Here is a 20,553-nt window from a genome sequence, read left to right as displayed (position 1 = left end):
TTTAAAAGGGGTTAAAAAGATGCTTCCTTCGAGCCGGATTCGAACCAGCGACCTAAGGATGACCAGTGAGACGGCTACAGTCCTCCGCTCAACGAACTGAGCAATCGAAGGCACTGGAAACAGTTGCCTACTGAGCTATTTTTGTCGCAGGTCAGCGGACGTCCCATGGCACGAAAAGGAGCACAGGTGCAACGAGCCAGCCAGGAGTCGAACCTGGAATCTTCTGATCCGTAGTCAGACGCGTTATCCATTGCGCCACTGGCCCCCTTGACTCTCTGACCCCCTGACCTCCTGACGGGGCAGGCAGAACGCACGCTGCCGCCTGACGGACCACAACTTCTGCTGATTACCATGCCCTTCAGCGGATTACTAGCAACTTCAAGGCAGCTGTGATTGGTGCTAGACTCTGCTNACCAATCGCGTGGGAGCGCTTCAACATTTGCAGCCAATCGCCGAGCGGAAGTTCAACATTTTCAACATTTGACCAATCGTAGCGCAAGAGAATGTCGAGGGCGCCCTGCCCCCGCTACCAAAATCATCCGAAGGCGAACGATCTATGACGAGAGGAATGAATGAAGAGGGAGTGTCAGAGGTCAGGAAGGTACATAGAAAGTTCACGACCTAAGAGCGAACATCACTGCACGAACCTCTCCGTTTATTTTACAAACAAAGAGTATATTTCTGACGGCGGTATTAACGGTAAGAATGCATAACCTCATCGCATGATTTATGCATGAACACTGTTTTGTTTTGTTTTGTTTTGTGTTAATGTTTATTTAATTAAGTACTTTGTTCAAAAGGTTTAGGACAAGATGGCTACAAAAAGGTCACATAAAGCCATGTTGGACGCTGAATGGGTTTCTCGTCTGAGAAAGTTTGGACACTGGCTCTCCAGGAACTGGGTTTGACACCTCTGCCAGAAACTCAGCGAACGACAGTTTCCATGCAAAGCACGAGGAGGCTCCAGCGTGTGCAAAGCAATGTCAGAAGTGGGATTCGAACACACGCCTCCAGAGGAGACTGCGACCTGAACGCCAGCTGCCGAAGGATCGTCCGGCAAAATGTTGAAGAATGTTGAACTCACAGCCAATCGCGTGGGAGCGCTTCAACATTCGTAGCCAATAGGGGGAGAGCGCTTCAACATTTGAAGCCAATCGCCGAGCGGAAGTTCAACATTTTCAACATTTGACCAATCGTAGCGCAAGAGAATGTCGAGGGCGCCCTGCCCCCGCTGCCAAAATAATCCGAAGGCGAACGATCTATGACGAGAGGAATGAATGAAGGGGGAGTGTCAGGGGTCAGGAAGGTACAGTAGAAAGTTCACGACCTAAGAGCGAACATCACTGCACGAACCTCTCCGTTTATTTTACAAACAAAGAGTATATTTCTGACGGCGGTATTAACGGTAAGAATGCATAACCTCATCGCATGATTTATGCATGAACACTGTTTTGTTTTGTGTTAATGTTTATTTAATGAAGTACTTTGTTCAAAACGGTTTAGGACAAGATGGCTACAAAACGGTCACATAAAGCCATGTCGGACGCTGAATGGGTTTCTCGTCTGAGAAAGTTTGCCAGCACAGGAGTCTGGCCATCAGATGGCAACAGGCCAGCTCCGAGGCAGAAGAAGTGGCACGAGATTTATCAAAGGGTAAGAGTGTGTTTATTTGATTTTTTGCACGATGAAACAATGTTCGTTGACTTGCATGATTTACCTACAACAGTTGCACTGTCTGTTTACTGCATTTACCTAATAAAACCAACATATTAGCAGGGTTAATGAGTGAAAACGTTATACAAACCTGTAAACAAGGCATTGCTTACAGATATTAATTGATTTCAGGTATTTTGAGAATTATGTGATACCTTGCAACTATTGACCGTTAAAGAAAGGGTGGGGGAGGGATGTTCATTGAATGGGTGGTTTGAATTAAGGTGTAAAATGTTTTCAACTTTCTCTTTTAATGGAGTTGCTTAGGTAACCATTATTGTTTAGTTACAAATGCAATTGTGTTACAGATTGAAAAATGTCCGATGCAATCCCGTGGCCAGTTGACCTTGCTTGGAGCGGTCCAGAAGTGCGCATGTGGTTTTCACACTCAGAAGGTAACATTAATGTGAATGCGTTGCAAGTATTTTTTAAGCAAACCAATGTTCCTCTTTCAAAAATGTGTGTATGTGTTTTTGTTGTTATAAGCAGCCCACTGCCTCTTCTGAACAAACACAGAGGGTCAGAGAACAACAGCCTGCTGCTGCAGCAGCACAGGAGCAGAGTGAACCCCAGCCTCAGGCCCGGCCGCAGCCTTCACCATCAAGGATAACTCCAAGTTTGTCAATGGTAATAACAAATTTTCTATTAGCCATATTTTAGTGTCAAATACTCTATTCTGTTGACAATTTATGAAGTACAGAAAATGTCATTGTAATTGTTTTGTACTTTCAGTTTACCAAACCAAGGTTTAGCGGGTCTCACATTGCTGCAGCGAAGCCAAATTTGAGTGCGGCTAGAAGACCATCTCATGTGGATGACCAACCCAGTGTCCAGTGCCCTGAAACCAAGCACCACTGTCTCTGTAAGTATTGGCATAATCCACATGTCATGCTGTTAAGTAAAGTTAACACATTACGCTCGCCTCCACTTTGTACAGCACATATTTTTATTCCAGGAAACCATACTGTAATGAAATAAGATCATAACTTTACAGTATTGCATAATGCTTTAATTAAATACATTCGATATACACTGCTGTTCAGCTGTGACACCTTAAATTGATCAAAAACGGTCCAACATTTTGTCACGCTTTATTAAGTAGTCAACCATTTTAACTGTGATTTTTAAATATAAAAATATTACTGTTTTAATTTATTTTTGATCAAATAATTAAGACTTTGGAGAACGTAGTAATCTAAAACATCTTTCTGGTCACACGCCTCTGAACAGTGGTGTATAATTCCATCTAACATGAGGTAAAATTATTGGACAGTTATATTTGATGAGTTATAATTCACTGCGTCTATTATAATCTTTCATAATTCACTGCATGATTATATAGACGCAGGACCCTGGAGTTCCAGCCTCTGTACCAAGAACCACTCAAGTTGTGAACCCTCCTGCAGAGTCATGCAGTATCGTCTCCTTAACTAATCTCATATTTTTTCATTTTAAAGGTTATGAAATTTGCATATTAACTGTCACAGCTCATTGAAGTCACACCATTTTGCTCTGTTCACTTTTGACATCTAATTTTATTTCTTTGACTTCTTATTTTATGTCAAGTGATGAGAAAAGGCTAACATATTCAAAGTTTACATATTCAGATGTTTAGAAATATTCAAATATTAAAAAAAAGAGATATGTTTGTAAAATTACAAAAAATATGCTTTGCAGCTAAATGACTAAATGTTTTGTCTTTTTTTCTTAACAGACTGCTCCTTCTGGGGCATCACTGCAAGCTCCAACAGCTATCGATTTTTAACAAAACAGGCCTTCTCAAATGTATCTAACCTAACTATTTTCACTCGTTATTGTCTAAAAAACAGACAGTTATCCAAAGATAGGCTTACTTAGCCAGTAGACAGACCATTTTCTCCCATAAATAAAAACCTTGCTTCTATATTTTGTATTTTACATGCACAGTTCCAAGAGAGGCGTAGTCTAGAAGTAGGCCTAACAGCTGAACTTAAAGTCAGTAAAATAATAAAAAAACAATAATTTAATGGTGGTATCCAAAACATTTAATTCAATCCAAGTATTATATTAGATACATTTTAAAACTTCAATGCACATGTATAATAAGCCTAGTAATAAGTAGATATTTTAAAAAACATCAATAACTGATATCATAGTTTAACACAGATAAAATCATAGTTAAGGCTTGCTTTACTAAGCCCATTAATGAGTGTATTTGTGTTTGTGAGTAGGGTGAGCCCTTGTCTGTGTGTCTGTATCTGTGAGGCTCTGTGTGTGTTGTTACATTGCCATCATATTGACTGTGTTAATACTGCATCCTATATTAAGCTAGTGAAGCAAATTGTCGTAAAAGCTGTGAAAGTCCTTTGGGATGACTTCCTTCAGGTCTTGGAGGTGTTTGAATTTCAGCTCTTTGATCTTCAGGCGGTCTGAATAGAGTGGGGTGACTGTGTGGCTGTCTGAGGTGGAGTTTCGGAGTTGGTGACTCGGATGTGGATGCCAGTCATCAGAGTGGTTGATTTTGAAGTCCATCGGCCCATTGTTGTTGTACCTAATAGCACATGCAAGAAGTGTGGCCAATTTAAAACAAGTGAAACAGGTCATAGCCAGTATAGGGGCAGGGTGTACTGCCCACACACTGAGACTGTTTCAAAAGAGGTATGGTTGGAGGACATGAGAAGAACCACCTCCAAATAGTGTGCAACTATAATGTATATAGTTTTATGTAAACAGTGTTATTTGAACAAGTTGTTCATTGTTAATAGTAGTTTGTAGTTATTTATTATGTTTTTAAGTATTTTTACAGAGAAAAAACAGTAGAATTGAACAGTAACATCTCATTTTAATCAGAACTGTGAAATTCCATAAAAAAGCATACATTGACACCTAATGTACATGTCACCTGTTCTTTAACTGATTAAATGTGTTACTGGAGAAAACACTCTATTTCCTTTAAATTAAAGTCATTGTTGTGTATTGTTAACCTGACATGTCCTTTAAAAAATGTTCATGTTTATTTTCTTGTCAGAGTTGGATAAAGTGTATTTTTACTGAAAGATCCATTAGAATTTCACAGCCATATCACATTTTTATCATAACTGTAAAAAATATTTAAAAAACACACATTGACACCAAATATAGTCTTTATTTTCCCAGTTGAATTTAGCAGCGGCTTCATGTACTAGTTGTGTTATATATTCTATTTACACCATGTAGACTTCACAGTTCTTTGTGATAAATGTAAATATTCTATACACTGTAAAAAATAAATGTATTTTTACAGGTAAAATGCAGTGTAACGTAACAGTATTTTCACATTTTTTAACTAAAACAGTAAAATTCCATAAAACGCCATACATTTACACCAAATTGATATTTTTCCATGTTACTGAAAAACGATGTTTTCTTTTAAACAAAAGTAATGATCATGAAATCTGAAAATGCACTTCTGTTCTCTAGTGATGATCTTTCTCTGATGAAGTGAGTTTGACAGCTTGTGTATGAATCTCAACAATGGTGACAATCATCAAAGTACTTCAGATAAACAGATCAACTGCAATGCATGCTGGGAGTCATGAATGAGATTTGTACTATGATATTACCCAGCATGCATTGCAGCCTGAGGCTTTCTTTTGTTTATTGTCACCATTGTTGAGTTTCATACACTGATTCTTCATGTCTATGTGTGTTTAATTCAAGCTGTTCAACAGTTTGTGAGTAATTTCTAAGAAAATCTTACTTCCATATCACTGCGGTATGACAATATTAATGTGCACAAAAATACAACACAATTATGACTAGTGAACTTAGTCATTCCATTATAAATATTGTGAACCAACACTAACTATTCATTTAGCTAGTTTTCTTTGCCACAATAAATGTATTTTAACACATTATCTCGAAGACCAAACTTAAAGTAAAACGTAAGAGTCAAGAGCCCAACTAAAGCAAACACTGATCACAATAATGGTGGATTAATACATTTCAACATTAATTGCAGGTGCAAAAGTGATATTGATTCAATGCAATTATATAGATCACCTGAACATCAAAATCAGAAGTTCAGAAGACGTCATAAAAGGCGTTAGTATGGCAAGCCGAATTAGCGTTTAATCATTCTCAGGATATGCATTTTTGATATCAACAATTCAATTTTTACTAGTAAAAATTATAATTCTTGATATCAACAATGGAATTTCTACTAGTAACAATTACTATTTTTGATATCAGTAATTAAATTTTCACTAGTAAAAATGTGAATTCTTGATATCAGCAATCACGTCATCACTCGCAGAAATGTGTATACGTTAGGCTTGTTTGACTTGCTGCGCACCTCAGATCTGACAGGCGGATACATCAAGTACCTCGAGAGCCATTGCGAAAACATCAAAATGTTTGGTTTTGAATAGCTCTCGCGGTACTTTGATGTCATCCACCTGTCGGATCTTCCGGCGCCGCATCAAGTCGAACAAGCCTGTTGTAAAATGTTACATTCTGGCACCTCAGGGGACGTCTCTTCTACGTCACCAATGATGTAGAAAAGATATCATTTGGACATGCCTTTGTTTGGTGGGGTGGTGTCTCAAATAATTATTAAATGATTTTGAACCAATGTCTTGATCAAGGAAGATCCAAATACGACCTATTATACAAGATTTCTAGCAGAGTTTTTTTCCCAAACAACTTGTGGTGATGGAGGTGCTTGTTTTCCTTTATTATTTTAAGCTTCAGACCCAAAGAGTCAACTGATTTTTGCTTTTCACTTGGGTGTGATACAGAAATGTTAATATCAATAGGAATATATTTAAGAGATATTTTACTCATAAGAATTAATAGCGGTGTTAATAATTGTGGCCAGTGTGTTTTTTATGTAGCATTTATTTCATTATGTTATTTCCCCCTACCTTCAATTGTTTTACTTCAATGAAACATTGTATTTTGTGAGAAACAATGCAGATTGGTTTTCACAGCTTTCTTTGCTCATATTTATCAAGGATGCCCAAATTTTGTCCACAACAGTAAATGGATAGTTGACAAATATACTGTATATGTCCTATGGTGTGACAAAGCAATTTTTAGAAAACAAACTTTTTTTAAAAAAATTTGCTGTCAGATCATGGGACACTCGGTACAGTATATTTTTCAACTACACAGCAAATTGGCCAGTGTTAAATGAACACTGCTGGGTGTTTATATGTGTCCACACTATAGGGTGTTAAAGTAACACTGAAGCAGTGTTGAAGATAATGAGATAATGAAGTGATTCATTAAGAGATGATTGAGTCATTAATGATGAACACCTGCTGTTAACAAACACAATCACTGAAGAACACATCAACAAGAACAGTTGATTTTGAGGTCATCATTATGGTGAACAGTGTTTTCTTTAGTTAAGGTCTTAGCCTTGGACTATTGATGTTTATTCATTTACAACAGCTTTAGTGATGTTGACTTAATGGCACTTGTATTTTGTTTAAAATTAAGTTTAGCTAAAGTTATGTATGAGGCTGAAGATATATGTGATTGATTGTGGAACTTTTGCTGTGTAGGTTTCAGTTTTAAGGCTGTAAATGTAAAATGCTTTATATATAACACCTCAATAATGCTGCTGTAGGAGAAATATCACTTAAATCAGTCTGGAGAAACAAGTAGATGCCCAAAGAATTAACACTGTCACTAAGATCCATCTAGACATCAACACTCTTCATATAAACCTCAATAATGGTGACAAGAAACGGAATTATTTAGCTGAACAGATCAACTGCAATGCATGCTGGGAGTCATAGAAGAGTTTCGCACTATGATGTTACCCAGAATGCATTGCTGCATGAAGTTTTTTGTTGTTGCTTGTCACCATTATTGAGATTCATTCACAGATTCTTGATGTCTGTGTGTTTAAATAGTTGAGAACTTTTGTTCCCTTCAACAATAATTGGGGACCACTACAGGGTCAGAAGACAAACTAAAGATCATCAACTTTCATCAACTTCTTCAGGATAATGTTTCTGCTCTTCTGAATTCACTGCAGTTGGGAATCTACCTGGTTGGCAAAATCTCGTCACGGCTGAAAACAATTCATTTATTTGAACATGTTGAGAAATATGTGAGGCTACCAAAACAAGACAAATTTGTTGCAGTGCCGCTTCTGCACTTGTGCCAGTGATTTCATTTATATCTTGACATATGCACAGCTTATTAAATTCAGCTGTGTCTTTTCTTTTATGTTAAATAAACCTCAAAATTCAGTTTTAACCTTTAATTTTGACATTCCTGATTTTATTACATTCTTTGCATTTACATGTTCTATGTCGTTTTAAACAGCTTAAAATGGTTGTTTACCCCAAAAATAAAAATTCTGTCATCATTTACTCACACTCTTGTCATTTCAAACCTGTATGACTTTCTTTCTTCTGCATAACACAACAGAAGATATTTTGAAGAATGCTAGTAAAAGAAAGAAAACCGTTGGTCCCCATTGACTTGCATTGGTTTTGTGTCCAAACAGTAGAAGTGAATAGGTACCGCCATATTTTGGTTACCAACATTCTTCAAAATATCTTCTTTTGTGTTCTGCGGTAGAAAGAAAGTCATACAGGTTTGAAATGACAAGAGGGTGAATAAATGATGACAGAATTTTTAATTTTGGGTGAATTATCCCTCATGATTATAAAAGGTCTCCATGCAATGCAATTCAGCTGAGACCATTGTGTAATTTACTGAGCACATATAAACACAAACAGGATATATTTTACATGTATTGAGCACTGTTATTCACCACAGTTATAAATGCACTTGATAAAATACCTAAAAAGTATTAAGAAGATCCATAGGAACATTAGTATTTAGATGGGTTGATCTGAAATCACATTTAATAAGAATGATTACATATAAGAAGGTTTATGATAATGATTTGATTATTTGAAGATGAATTGATGATTTAATGATACAATCTGTACTTGCTACCAATGATTGTTCATATAAATGCACTTAGATGTCACTTAAGCATGTTTAAGCACATTTGAGCACAATGTAACAAGGTAAAATCCAGTGATGTTTTTAGAGGCCTAAAGTTTGAAGCATGTTGTGCTCTCTCTGAAACCTGGGGATTTTCCACTGTTTAAAAGTAACCATGATTACACACGTACGCCAAGGTGTGTTTGGTGGTCTCGTATGGAGACCGTGGCTTGTTTGGTGGTCCGTGTGTGTAACCATTGTATGCAAATTATTTTAAAAATGATGTAATAGCCAGCGTACCACCATTAGATACGTACCTTGTTGCCTGGGACTTATTGGTGGCAGACAATTAACAATTGGTTAATAAAAATAAGAGATAACAGGAAAGTACCTGATTGGTTTTAGAAAGGACCACCTTTCAGAAGTTTTACTATAACTGTAGACTGAAAACACTTGGTTTTTAGATGACTTGGAACATCTCACTTTGTTTGGCTCGAGCAAATAAAGTTAACTCCTTGACACCCGGACCTTCTTTGTCCTTGAGAATTTTATTGAACTACAAGACCTGAATTCCACACAGACCTGGTGTTGCAAACACAAACAAGACCATTGTGTTTGAAGATCAAAAATACAGTTTCAGTGCAGCCTTCAGTAAATGACTCAGTTGATGACTGGGATCAAGCAGAAAGCGATAAAAAAGCTGAATTGAAACTCTATTTTGGACTTTCAACACAATAGTCCCCGTTCAAATAATCCATAAACTTTAATACACATTACATAAGTTTCTGGGCAAAGACCACCAAGGCGTAAAACGTAATTGTTCACCAGATCACTTTGAGGCCATATTTAATGACTTAGTTTTCGTGAAATATTGTAGAATTGGGCAATATAGTCAATATGCACAATGTTTTTATTTAATTTTGATTAATTCGTTTTTTATTAAATAGGAAGTGTCCGGATGGCCCTCCTGGAGGTCAGGCTTGTTGTTTGTTGGACTCAGAGGAGGAGTATGCCCCACCCCTAAACAAGTCATCCACCTGCCCCCATCATAAACTTTCCTACAGTCACCCCAGCCACCACTTTACCAGCAGAAGCAGCGGCACCAGCAAACCACATGACTCCTTCACAGAGATGCTGCAGAACTGGGAGCCGAAGGACAAAATTCCACGTAAGTATATTCTTTTGTGGTTTGTTTTTGATTGACCTTCTGTAGGTATTTATTTTGTACGACTGGTCCTGAATCATTTAACACAGTGTTCTCCTGTAGCATTGCCAGGGGGTCAGACAATCCGAGGCACGCCCCAGCAATCCTCAGAAACGGGTAAGCCAATGGTTATTTCGCCTCAGGAATATAATTTTTATAGATAAGGACTAAAACTATGAAATAAGTTAAATAGTTTATAAGTGTGTATATAATTTTTAAATATTTTATCTTCTTTGTCATAGCCATGCTGAGGGAGGTATTAACCAAAGTAGAGATGGTCCTGGACCAACAAACCACTATCCTGAGATTGCTGCAGCTGCGAGGAGGTTCAAGTGCTGTGTTTAGATATTGAGGAAAGTTCCCTGCCCCTCAAAAACCTTCTTCGGCTGCTTAGTCTGGAGCAAAGGATGCAGCAGAGCCCAGATTACAAGCAAAAACTGGTAAGAAACAAATTTATTTTACAAGTTTTTTACTTTCAAATTTTACTTTCAAAATTTCAAATTGACACACAAAACATAACATGCAACAACTCCTTGATATGAACGAATGACCTACACTGTAAAAATTCCCTGTTAAATTACAGTAAACAACTGGCAGCTATATTTGCCAGCACATAGCTGTACTTTTACAACATACCTACTGTAATCTGCAACAACAGTTTATTACTGTAAAAGAACATAGTAATTTGCACAATATAATACTGTTATTTATGCATTTGGCAGACGCTTGACTTAAATTGCATTATCTTATAGCATTTATACATAGGTATGTGCTCCCTGAGATCGAACCCACAACTTTGCATTGTTAACACAATGCTTTTACCACTGAGCTACATGAAAGCTTTTAGTGTTCTTGCTGTGATTTCCATTAATTGTTCAGAGGTGGGACCAAGTCATTGTTCAGTCCATCAAGTCCCAAGTCAAGAGAGGCGAGTCCAAGTCAGGTTGCAAGTCCTGAATGTTAATGAACTGAATCAATATCACTTTTGTGCCCACAAAAATCACCATTGTTGTGATCAGAGTTTGCTTTAGTTGGGCTCCTGATCCTCGGCTTCAGTAAAGTTACTTATTCAGTGGTGTAATAGTGTTTCAGAAAGAACGCTTGTGCACTAAGACAGAAATGCTTAAAAACAAGTTACATGACATTTGATTATCTGACATTTATCATAAAAAAGTAATAATACTGATTAATTGATGATTAGTTTGAGTGCTCTGAATTGTAAATGCACATGGGAGAGCGTTAGACTGAAGATCTAAAGGTCCCGGGTTTCGGCAAGAGTTACGCTGTCCGTCGCTTTGCTCTCGTTAGAGCAGAGCTCTTTGCCGTCACCAGACCGATCGGCCTTTACTCTGCGATCTGGCGGGTCGGCAACCGCTCGACACCGGGTTCCATGGTGTAATGGTTAGCACTCTGGACTCTGAATCCAGCGATCCAAGTTCAAATCTCGGTGGGACCTCACGTGCACACTGGCTTATTGAAAATGCAAGTAACACAGCAAGAAAACGAGTGGAATCTTAAGTGACAACTCGATTGTCTTTGGACGTGAAGCTCCTGCATCACGTTGCTCTGTGTAAGAGCAACGCACGTACCATGTGGGAGACTCTTGTCATTTGTGTCGAGGTGCCACAGCGAGGAGCGACACCGGACCCTGATGGCATTTTGTGAATGAACATATGAGCAGGAATCAACACGAAGACGTTTTTCTGCAGCGGTGAGCCTCGACAGGTAGCATAGGGAGGGCTAAGGCGCACAAAGGCGTGAAGGAGGCTCCAAAAGCCACTGACATGGAGAATGCGGGTGTCGGTCTCGCTACTTCTCGCATGCTAAGCGAGCGCTCTACCATTTGAGCTAATTCCCCGGCATTGTCTGCGAAAGACACGCGTTGCCTCGGCTCAATGAAACGGGGCTCACAGGCGGTGGAAATACCTTTCCCACGGTGCTGGACATCACAATTACGCCACCCCGCTCGGCTCGTTGGTCTAGGGGTATGATTCTCGCTTTGGGTGCGAGAGGTCCCGGGTTCAAATCCCGAACGAGCCCTGCTTTAGGCCTTCCACCTAACGGTACGACGCTATGGCAATCCTGGTCATGATCTCGGGGCTGGTTAGCTCAGTTGGTTAGAGCGTGGTGCTAACAACGCCAATGTCGCGGGTTCAATCCCCGTACGGGCCATTGACTTTTCTCTTGCATCCTGTCCATCGCTCATGGCTACTGTGCCTGTGGTCGTTCGCAGACAGGCCTGCGCAAGTCGACGTTGCCGATATACTGAAGATCTAAAGGTCCCTGGTTTGATCCCGGGTTTCGGCAAGCGTTACTCTGTCCGTCGCTTTGCTCTCGTTAGAGCAGAGCTCTTTGTCGTCAACAGACCGAGCGGCCTTTACTCTGCAATCTGGCGGGTCGGCAACCATTCGACACCGGGTTCCATGTTGTAATGGTTAGCACTCTGGACTCTGAATCCAGTGATCCGAGTTCAAATATCGGTGGGACCTCTCACCGGAACTTCTCCCTTTTTCGGGGCGTCCATGCGGAACCCCGTCAGAGGGGTTGTCAACGCCCCACCGTTTGAGCCTTTCTCCTAGAACGTTTGCGCTGTCAACGAAGCACGAGTGAAGTTCATCCATGTTTACGTGCAGGAGTAGGGTTGTACTTGTGGAACGAAGAACCACATAGAAGATGGAGGGTACAGCAGAACAAATTGCCCATGTCTGAGACGTTAATGTGATTGCAAACAAACTAAAAAAAAAAACATTTGTGCAGAGAGATTTTTCATGCCCAGGGCTAAGGACTTATTTTGAAAATTGCTCAACACTAAGGGTGGATAACGCTTTTCAAGAAACTACAGGAAAGCGCAAAGAGATGCACCACAGCACACGTGCACACTGGCTTATTGAAAATGCAAGTAACACTGCAAGAAAACGTGTGGAATCTTAAGTGACAACTCGATTGTCTTTGGACGTGAAGCTCCTGCATCATGTTGCTCTGGATAAAAGCAATGCACGTACCATATGGGACACTCTTGTCATGTGTGTCGAGGTGCCACAGCGAGGAGTGACACCGGACCCTGATGGCATTTTGTGACCGAACATATGAGCAGGAATCAACACGAAGACCTTTTTCGGCAGCGGTGAGCCTCGACAGGTAGCATAGGGAGGGCTAAGATGCACGAAGGTGTGAAGGAGGCTCCAAAAGCCACTGACGTGGAGAATGCGGGCGTCGGTCCCGCTACCACTCGCATGCTAAGCGAGCGCTCTACCATTTGAGCTAATTCCCCGGCGTTGTCTGCGAAAGACGCGCGTTGCCTCGGCTCAATGAAACGGGGCACACAGGCGGTGGAAATACCTTTCCCACGGGGCTGGACATCACAATCGCGCCACACAGATCGGCTCGTTGGTCTAGGGGTATGATTCTCGCTCAGTTGGTTAGAGCGTGGTGCTAATAACGCCAAGATCACGGGTTCGAGCCCCGTACGGGCCATTGACTTTCCTCTTGCATCCTGGCCATCGCTCATGGCTACTGCGCCTGGGGTTGTTCGCGGACAGGCCTGCGCAAGTCGACGTGGCTGAAATAGCTCAGTTGGGAGAGCGTTAGACTGAGGGTCTAAAGGTCCCTGGTTCAATCCCTTAACCTGTTGGCCACGACTACAAGATATCCGGTGCTCTCTGGGCTTAACTCGTGCGGAAAAGAGGGACGAGCCAGCAGCGTAACAGGTGATGTAATGGAGATGTCAAAAAGGGCAGGCAGGATCACATCAACAACACGTGGTACAAACAGAGTTCTAACCACTATACGATCACGGCAAGCCACCGGCAAAGCTGTAGGACGTCTTGACTACATCTGCAGGTTTTGCTGAATCTCTGGCGCATGCGCTGAAGCAAAGCTGCTCAAAGCCCATATGTCGACTCCAACTCACGTGCAAACGTTTTCTTTTCATTTTTTCAACAGAGGGCGGGGCCAGAACAGCTCACAAGGTAAAGGTGACTTTCCCATCGCCCGAACAGGGACTTGATCCCTGGACCCTCAGATTAAAAGTCTGATGCTCTACCGACTGAGCTATCCGGGCTCGTGAAGGTGTGCAACAAGTTCTTGGCCCTCAAGGGGGAGTGGGAGGTGTTCAGTACTGCAGGTGAGTGCAGGTTCATCCCTCACCAACCACTCCTGAACCAGCTAATGTGCTCTGGAGGTAAATGAAAAACTACGCTCCAAGCGGAGCACAGATCCACTGGCAGCGGTGGGATTTGAACCCACGCCTCCGAAGAGACTGGAGCCTAAATCCCAGCTGCCGAAGGATCGTCCGGCAGAATGTTGAAGAATGTTGAACTCACAGCCAATCGCGTGAGAGCGCTTCAACATTTGCAGCCAATCGCCGAGCAGACGTTCAACATTTTCAACATTTGACGAATCGTAGCGCAAGAGAATGTCGAGGGCGCCCTGCCCCCGCTACAAAACTCATCCGAAGGCGAACGATCTATGACGAGAGGAATGAATGAAGAGGGAGTGTCAGAGATCAGGAAGGTACAGTAGAAAGTTCACGACCTAAGAGAGAACTTCACTGCACGAACCTCTCAGTTTATTTTACAAACAGAGTATATTTCTGATGGCGGTATTAACGGTAAGAATGCATAACCTCATAGCATGATTTATGCATGAACACTGTTTTGTTTTGTTTTGTTTTGCGTTAATGTTTATTTAATTAAGTACTTTGTTCAAAATGGTTTAGGACAAGATGGCTACAAAAAGGTCACATAAAGCCATGTTGGATGCTGAATGGGTTTCTCGTCTGAGAAAGTTTGCCAGCACAGGAGTCTGGCCATCAGATGGCAACAGGCCTGTTCCAAGGCAGTAGAAGTGGCACGAGATTTATCAAAGGGTAAGAGTGTGTTTATTTGATTTTTTGCATGATGAAACAATGTTCGTTGACTTGCAAGATTGACCTACAACAGTTGCACTGTCTGTTTACTGCATTTACCTAATAAAACCAACATATTAGCAGGGTTAATGTGTGAAAACGTTATACAAACCTGTAAACAAGGCATTGCTTACAGATATTAATTGATTTCAAGTATTTTGAGAATTATGTGATACCTTGCAACTATTGACCGTTAAAGAAAGGGTGGGGGAGGGATGTTGATTGAATAGGTGGTTTGAATTAAAGTGTAAAATGTCTTCAACTTTCTCTTTTAATGGAGTTGATCAGGTAACCATTATTGTTTAGTTACAAATGCATTAGTGTTACAGATTGAAAAATGTCCGATGCAATCCTGTGGCCAGTTGACCTTGCTTGGAGCAGTCCAGAAGTGCGCATGTGGTTTTCACACTCATAATGTAACATTCTACCACGCTACCACAGGACTGCGTCTTCGGCAGGCCCTTTTTCGCCACTGGAGTTGACGATTGCATCAGTTTGTTGATGGACGAGAACTTCACCTAGTTAGCCCCTCCCAGATGGAATGTTTATGGAGGAGCCCGCACCAAAGATGACCCCCTTAAACATTGCGGTGCGACATAGGAAGCGCGCTGGTTCGAGAGCTGGTGGGTGTAGCTCGAGTTTCTCTTGATCTACGCATTAAAACTTCCGCCTTTTACGAAAGATTTCCGTGGGGTGAAACCACTGTGAGTTCAATGTGCTTTTGGACGGCTCCGCTCACAGCGGGCCTCGGTGAACGTGTTAGGAATCATAGAGTTTAAGAATCCGCCTCTGTAGGAATGCCTCTGCACATCGCTGTCTCCTGGCTGTTTTGGGGCTCTTGGATTTCCTCTGCTTGTTGCGAGTTTATTGTCAACATGTGCTCAGATAAATAGAGAGTTTTGTGCGATGCTCTTCAAACGTGTGCTTTTACTCCGCTTCCTCTGAGCTAGAAAACAGTTGACGTGCATATCCCCTCCATGTCGGGTACTGCGGTCTCCCATATGGCCTAGCCGTTAGGATTCCTGGTTTTCACCCAGGCGGCTCGGGCTCAACTCCCGGTATGGGAAAACGGTGGGTTTCTTAGCTGCTCTTTCACTTGGAAATACCCCATTGTTTCACAGTGAGGCAGTTGTGTAGGAGGTCAAACAAATTGCCACTGATCTCGTTTATGAGCCTTTCTGGGCTCCTCCTACTTTTAAGACCCTTTGCACCATCCAAATTCAAGTGAGCACACAGTATTTACCTTCTATTGTAACGTGCTTCCTGAGGCCTCAGGTAACATGTGCTGGATACACAGTGTTGTGTCCCGAGTGCCGACAATTCAAAAGTACAGCAGGTACAGCGGGGAGCTTTTTTACGACATGTCTTCAGAATCAGAATCAGAATCAGAAGAGCTTTATTGCCAAGTGTGCTTGCACACACAAGGAATTTTCTTTGGTGTTGCAAGCTTCTAGTACAGACATTCAACACAATGACAATACAATATAATACGATTTACAGTCTAAAAGATTCTAAATTGTGCATATATAAAATAAAGACTATTTTACAGAAAATGGGGGATTTTGAGCCTCACCTCTACATAGAAAACATCCTAAACGTCCAACAGTGTTAAAGTGGACAATCCCGTAGGTGCAAAAAGCTCCTTCTGATTCGGCAATATCAGTCACGGTTAGCTAGCAGCAGTCAGTCAAGCCGAAGTGCCACAGCAGCCACAAGGCATCGCTAACAAGGCTTCCAAGCACAAAGAACCAGTGACCCCGACGTGATTTGAAGACGCAACCTTCTGATCTGGAGTCAGACACACTACCGTTGCACCACGAGGACTCTCGCTGCCCTACACAATCACGGTGCTCCTAGTCATGCTCTGGCGTAAAGCCTCGTGACGCTATCTCCGTCCCGATGGCCGAACAGACATGCGCCAGCAGTGCTGTATGTGGCAACGAAAACCTTAGCGCGTCCCTGGGTGGCCTCGAACCACCAACCTTTCGGTTAACAGCCGAATGCGCTAAACAATTGCGCCACAGAGACCGTCAGAGGTGGCAGGCGGGCAAGGGACGGCGGCAGAACGAGACGTGGAATTCGTTTCTCAGACTAGGTTTGATTTGGAAACAAACAGCAGAGCTTTGCAGAGTCATAACCACATACGTCGCAGCATGGCAATATAGCGGATGTTTTCAGAGAGCCCTTTTTGCCGCATATTGGTTAAGAGTCATTGCGCCTTCTGTATTTTACCAAGAAGCTGCACAAGCATCCCGTCACCTGGCCTGGTGAAAAGCACCAAGAACAGAAGGCTCTTACACGCCCAACGTGGGGCTCGAACCCACGACACTGAGATTAAGAGTCTCATGCTCTACCGACTGAGCTAGCCGGGCGTACATCAGCCAGGGATTTAGGATGACACTACGGAACACTGGCTAAATTTGGCGGTTAAATGACTCACTTTAAATCGACAGATAGGAAGCAGTTAAAGGAATCTAGTGAGTTGGTAATTCACTCAGGAAGCACTTTTAGTGGGTTCGTGGCAGTGTTAATTTTGACAGCAAATTTTGATTTAGTTTTAGTCATAGTCTTTTGACGAAAATGCAATTTAGTTTTAGTCACATTTTAGTCAACCCCTTCATTTTAGTTTTACTCCAGTTTTAGTCGACGAAATATGAAAAACATTTTAGTCGAATAAATATACATTATATTTAGTCTACTAAAATCTAAATGGTTTAAATCATTTACTTGGTGTAATTAAATGTTCCATACAAAGATTCAACTGTTTTGACATAATTTACTTCACCTTAGAATGAAATTAAACCAGGTCATTACCTTTATTTTTCAGAAAAGTTCAGTAACTAGATTTGCATTGTTGGAACACAGAATATTAGACCATGAATGACATGTTCCAGTTCATTCAATCCCATTTGACTCAATTGACTCGTTAAGTAGGGCGTATTCATTCAGTTCATTCAACCAATGAAACGCTCTGACAGGGCTCACACTCAAAGGCTATTGGCTCATGGCATGCCTCTTTGAAGAAAGAGCTGCACTGTCTTTGCTTGATACAGCAATGAATGAGAAATAGCTTTCAAAAAGACATATTATATAAATTGTATTACATTTCTTTAATCATGCAAACATGTTACATACTTGGTTCGAATGTACAGTTTGACTCACTTCATCACTTCTATAATCAGTAGAGGACAGCGCTGGTTTCTTTTTGCTGACTTTATGTTGCATTTCACGTTATGCAGCAGCTCGTGTTAAGTTAACATAGGCATATAAAAACCTTTGTGCTGCCCTCGTAATGTGTTTCGGGGTGACTCACCTGCAGTCGCGCTTCAAGTTTGCGGCGTTTTACCAGCGATCGTGAAGGAAAATAAGACGCTTTGTAAACCGCGTGGAGACACAGAATACACGTGTGTGCTTCCCCTTCTCCCAGAACTTCTCTCTACCATTTATATGAGATAAGCACATGCGCGCAAACTGATGTCTGCCAGGTGGGACAAGAATATTTTCGTCTCGTTTTTATTAGTTGACGAAAATGTCAGTATATTTTATTACAGTTTTGTTATCATGCATTCATTTTTATTTAGTTATCATCTCGTTTTTCATGAACAGTCTAACAATATTCCATAGTTTTCGAAAATAACTGGGTTCGTGGAAATTTCCCCATTCAAATAAACTGCCATATGGCACATAGTGGGGGCGATGGATCGTCTCACCGAAAAAGGATCCCCGGTAGTCGCTGAATAGATCACGCAACACCCATTTACACTTACCCAGGGTAAGACCACCACACTTATAGCTAGACCCCCATATAGTGGGTGAGTGGACACCTCTTGAGGCGCCCAAGAGCCATGGAGACCCTCGTGAGACCCCCACCCCCCCACCACGGTCCACGAAACCGTTTGTGGTCCACGCCAGCCTTTTCCCATTCAGGTAAGCCTCCGCAGAGGTAATCCAACCTTCTAAATAGCCGCTTTCACAGCTAAATGGCTGGTCATTCAGGGTGGGGTAGCTTACTGCTGGGGAGTCGAGTCCTTGCTTTCCGCTATTCGTCTCCCGCTGGCCATTGAACGCAGTGGGGTGTACCAGGACCACGCCCCCAGACCGATACCACGAAACCACTATCTGTCCACTGAACATCTACTTCACTCATTGGGCCTCAGATCGAAGGGGGTGGAACCCCAGGCCCCGCCCACTACCACGAAACCATTTTTTGTCCACTAGCACATTACTTTTCCCGAAGCCACCCTGGGGGTCCGACGACCCCGCGGACCCGATCTGGGTCGGGGTTCCGGATTCCGACAGACCTCACCCTGGCGGTCGCCCTGGCGGTCCGGGAAAACGGACGCCAAACCCACGGGCGCATCAGGGCCGGGTCGGGCTACTCGGGGCGGTTCGCCGGTAAGCCCCCTAGAGTCTCGTGGCGTTCCGCGGTCGTTTGGCCATTTTAGCCCACCATGCGGTCAAAAAACGTAACACCTGGAACCATTTGTTCCGCCCCAAGCATTAAACTGTACAGCGGATGTCCAGAAAACGAGGTTCGAGAGGTCAGGGGATCTCGAGGCTTCGGTCACACGACCATCACGGGTCACCGAGGTGGGACGTTAAGTTTGGGGGTCCTAGCTTCTCTCTAAGGGTATTTCATTTGGATGAATATACCGCAAAAATCCGGCCTTGTGTCGCAGTGTCTCCTATTGAAACAAATCGGCAGGAAGAGTGATGTGTGATTGGGGATATAAAAAACTTTTTTGGGCTCCAGGCCTTAGCCCTTTCGGAATGTCGCCCGTGGGGTGTGACGCAAACACTTGTGCAATTTGGGGTCATTCAGGCCCCCAAGGGTCTCGCGGCTTGAGGTCCTCGTGTAGTGTAAATGAGTGACTCTGCAACCACTGAACAGACTACACAGCAACCAGGAAGTTCCCTCTTACCATTGTAACTGACAGGCCACGTGTTTGTGTTATCAAGGAGGCTTATTTTTGTATCAAAACATGCATTTTACGTTTAAAGATCATGCTATGTTGTTCAACACAGTGTGCTTAATCACATACTGGTAGATGAGATAACTGAGGGTCACTGAGGTCACTGAGGGTCACAGTTAGTCACAATTTGTCATTTTAAACAATGGCGCCAAAACACTTATAAGGCCTCCGCGAATAATGGATATAATACTCTGAAAAGTCCCCGCTACCCATTTATTTGCATGCCACGTGTAGTGGTTATTGCAGATGTCAACCTTAGGCCCAAATATGCATACTGTGACTAATGCACACAGTATGTCGTGCAACACAGTGTACCTAATCACATGCTGGAAGATCAATGCAAATAAACAACATTTTGATTCATTTTTAGTCATTTTATGAATTGCCATTGAAACAGCTATTTGGCCTCCACTGAACAGACTACACAGCAACCAGGAAGTTCCCTCCTTCCGTTGTAACTGACAAGCCACGTGTATGTGTTATCTCAGAGGCTTATTTTTGTATCAAAACATGCATTTTACGTTTAAAGATCATGCTATGTTGTTCAACACAATGTGCTTAATCACATACTGGTAGATGAGATTAAACAAAGGTCACTGAGGGTCACAGTGAGTCACACTTTGTCATTTTAAACAATGCCGCCGAAACACTTATGAGGCCTCCGCCGAATAATGGATATGATGCACTGAAATGTCCCCACTACCCATTGATTCGCAAGCCACGTGTAGTGGTTATTGCGGATGCTTATTTTCAGGTCAAAATGTGCATTTTATTTTTAACGATCACGACACACCTCTTAGCACGGTGGGCTCGATGACATATCC

General features: G+C 42.0%; 9 non-coding genes across 9 annotated transcripts; 4 read left to right on the top strand and 5 right to left on the bottom strand.

Moving 5' to 3' along the window:
* Window positions 1-24: 24 nt before the first annotated feature.
* On the bottom strand, window positions 25-111 carry trnay-gua (transfer RNA tyrosine (anticodon GUA)). Its single transcript is given in 2 exon segments — window positions 25-60; window positions 75-111. It is a non-coding gene; the product is annotated as a tRNA-Tyr (tRNA).
* An 81-nt stretch (window positions 112-192) lies between these two features.
* Window positions 193-265, bottom strand: trnar-acg (transfer RNA arginine (anticodon ACG)). The gene has a single exon. It is a non-coding gene; the product is annotated as a tRNA-Arg (tRNA).
* Window positions 266-11,234: 10,969 nt separating this feature from the next.
* Window positions 11,235-11,306, top strand: trnaq-cug (transfer RNA glutamine (anticodon CUG)). The gene has a single exon. It is a non-coding gene; the product is annotated as a tRNA-Gln (tRNA).
* Window positions 11,307-11,818: 512 nt separating this feature from the next.
* trnap-ugg (transfer RNA proline (anticodon UGG)) lies at window positions 11,819-11,890 on the top strand. The gene has a single exon. It is a non-coding gene; the product is annotated as a tRNA-Pro (tRNA).
* A 58-nt stretch (window positions 11,891-11,948) lies between these two features.
* trnav-aac (transfer RNA valine (anticodon AAC)) lies at window positions 11,949-12,022 on the top strand. The gene has a single exon. It is a non-coding gene; the product is annotated as a tRNA-Val (tRNA).
* A 1,209-nt stretch (window positions 12,023-13,231) lies between these two features.
* On the top strand, window positions 13,232-13,324 carry trnai-aau (transfer RNA isoleucine (anticodon AAU)). Its single transcript has one exon. It is a non-coding gene; the product is annotated as a tRNA-Ile (tRNA).
* A 513-nt stretch (window positions 13,325-13,837) lies between these two features.
* Window positions 13,838-13,910, bottom strand: trnak-uuu (transfer RNA lysine (anticodon UUU)). The gene has a single exon. It is a non-coding gene; the product is annotated as a tRNA-Lys (tRNA).
* Window positions 13,911-16,710: 2,800 nt separating this feature from the next.
* trnan-guu (transfer RNA asparagine (anticodon GUU)) lies at window positions 16,711-16,784 on the bottom strand. Its single transcript has one exon. It is a non-coding gene; the product is annotated as a tRNA-Asn (tRNA).
* A 271-nt stretch (window positions 16,785-17,055) lies between these two features.
* Window positions 17,056-17,128, bottom strand: trnak-cuu (transfer RNA lysine (anticodon CUU)). Its single transcript has one exon. It is a non-coding gene; the product is annotated as a tRNA-Lys (tRNA).
* Window positions 17,129-20,553: the final 3,425 nt, after the last annotated feature.

This window comes from Triplophysa rosa, linkage group LG10, assembly GCF_024868665.1.
Source record: "Triplophysa rosa linkage group LG10, Trosa_1v2, whole genome shotgun sequence".
NCBI lineage: Eukaryota > Metazoa > Chordata > Actinopteri > Cypriniformes > Nemacheilidae > Triplophysa > Triplophysa rosa.
Note: the sequence above shows the minus strand (reverse complement) of the source record. Positions and strands in the feature narration are given on the sequence as shown.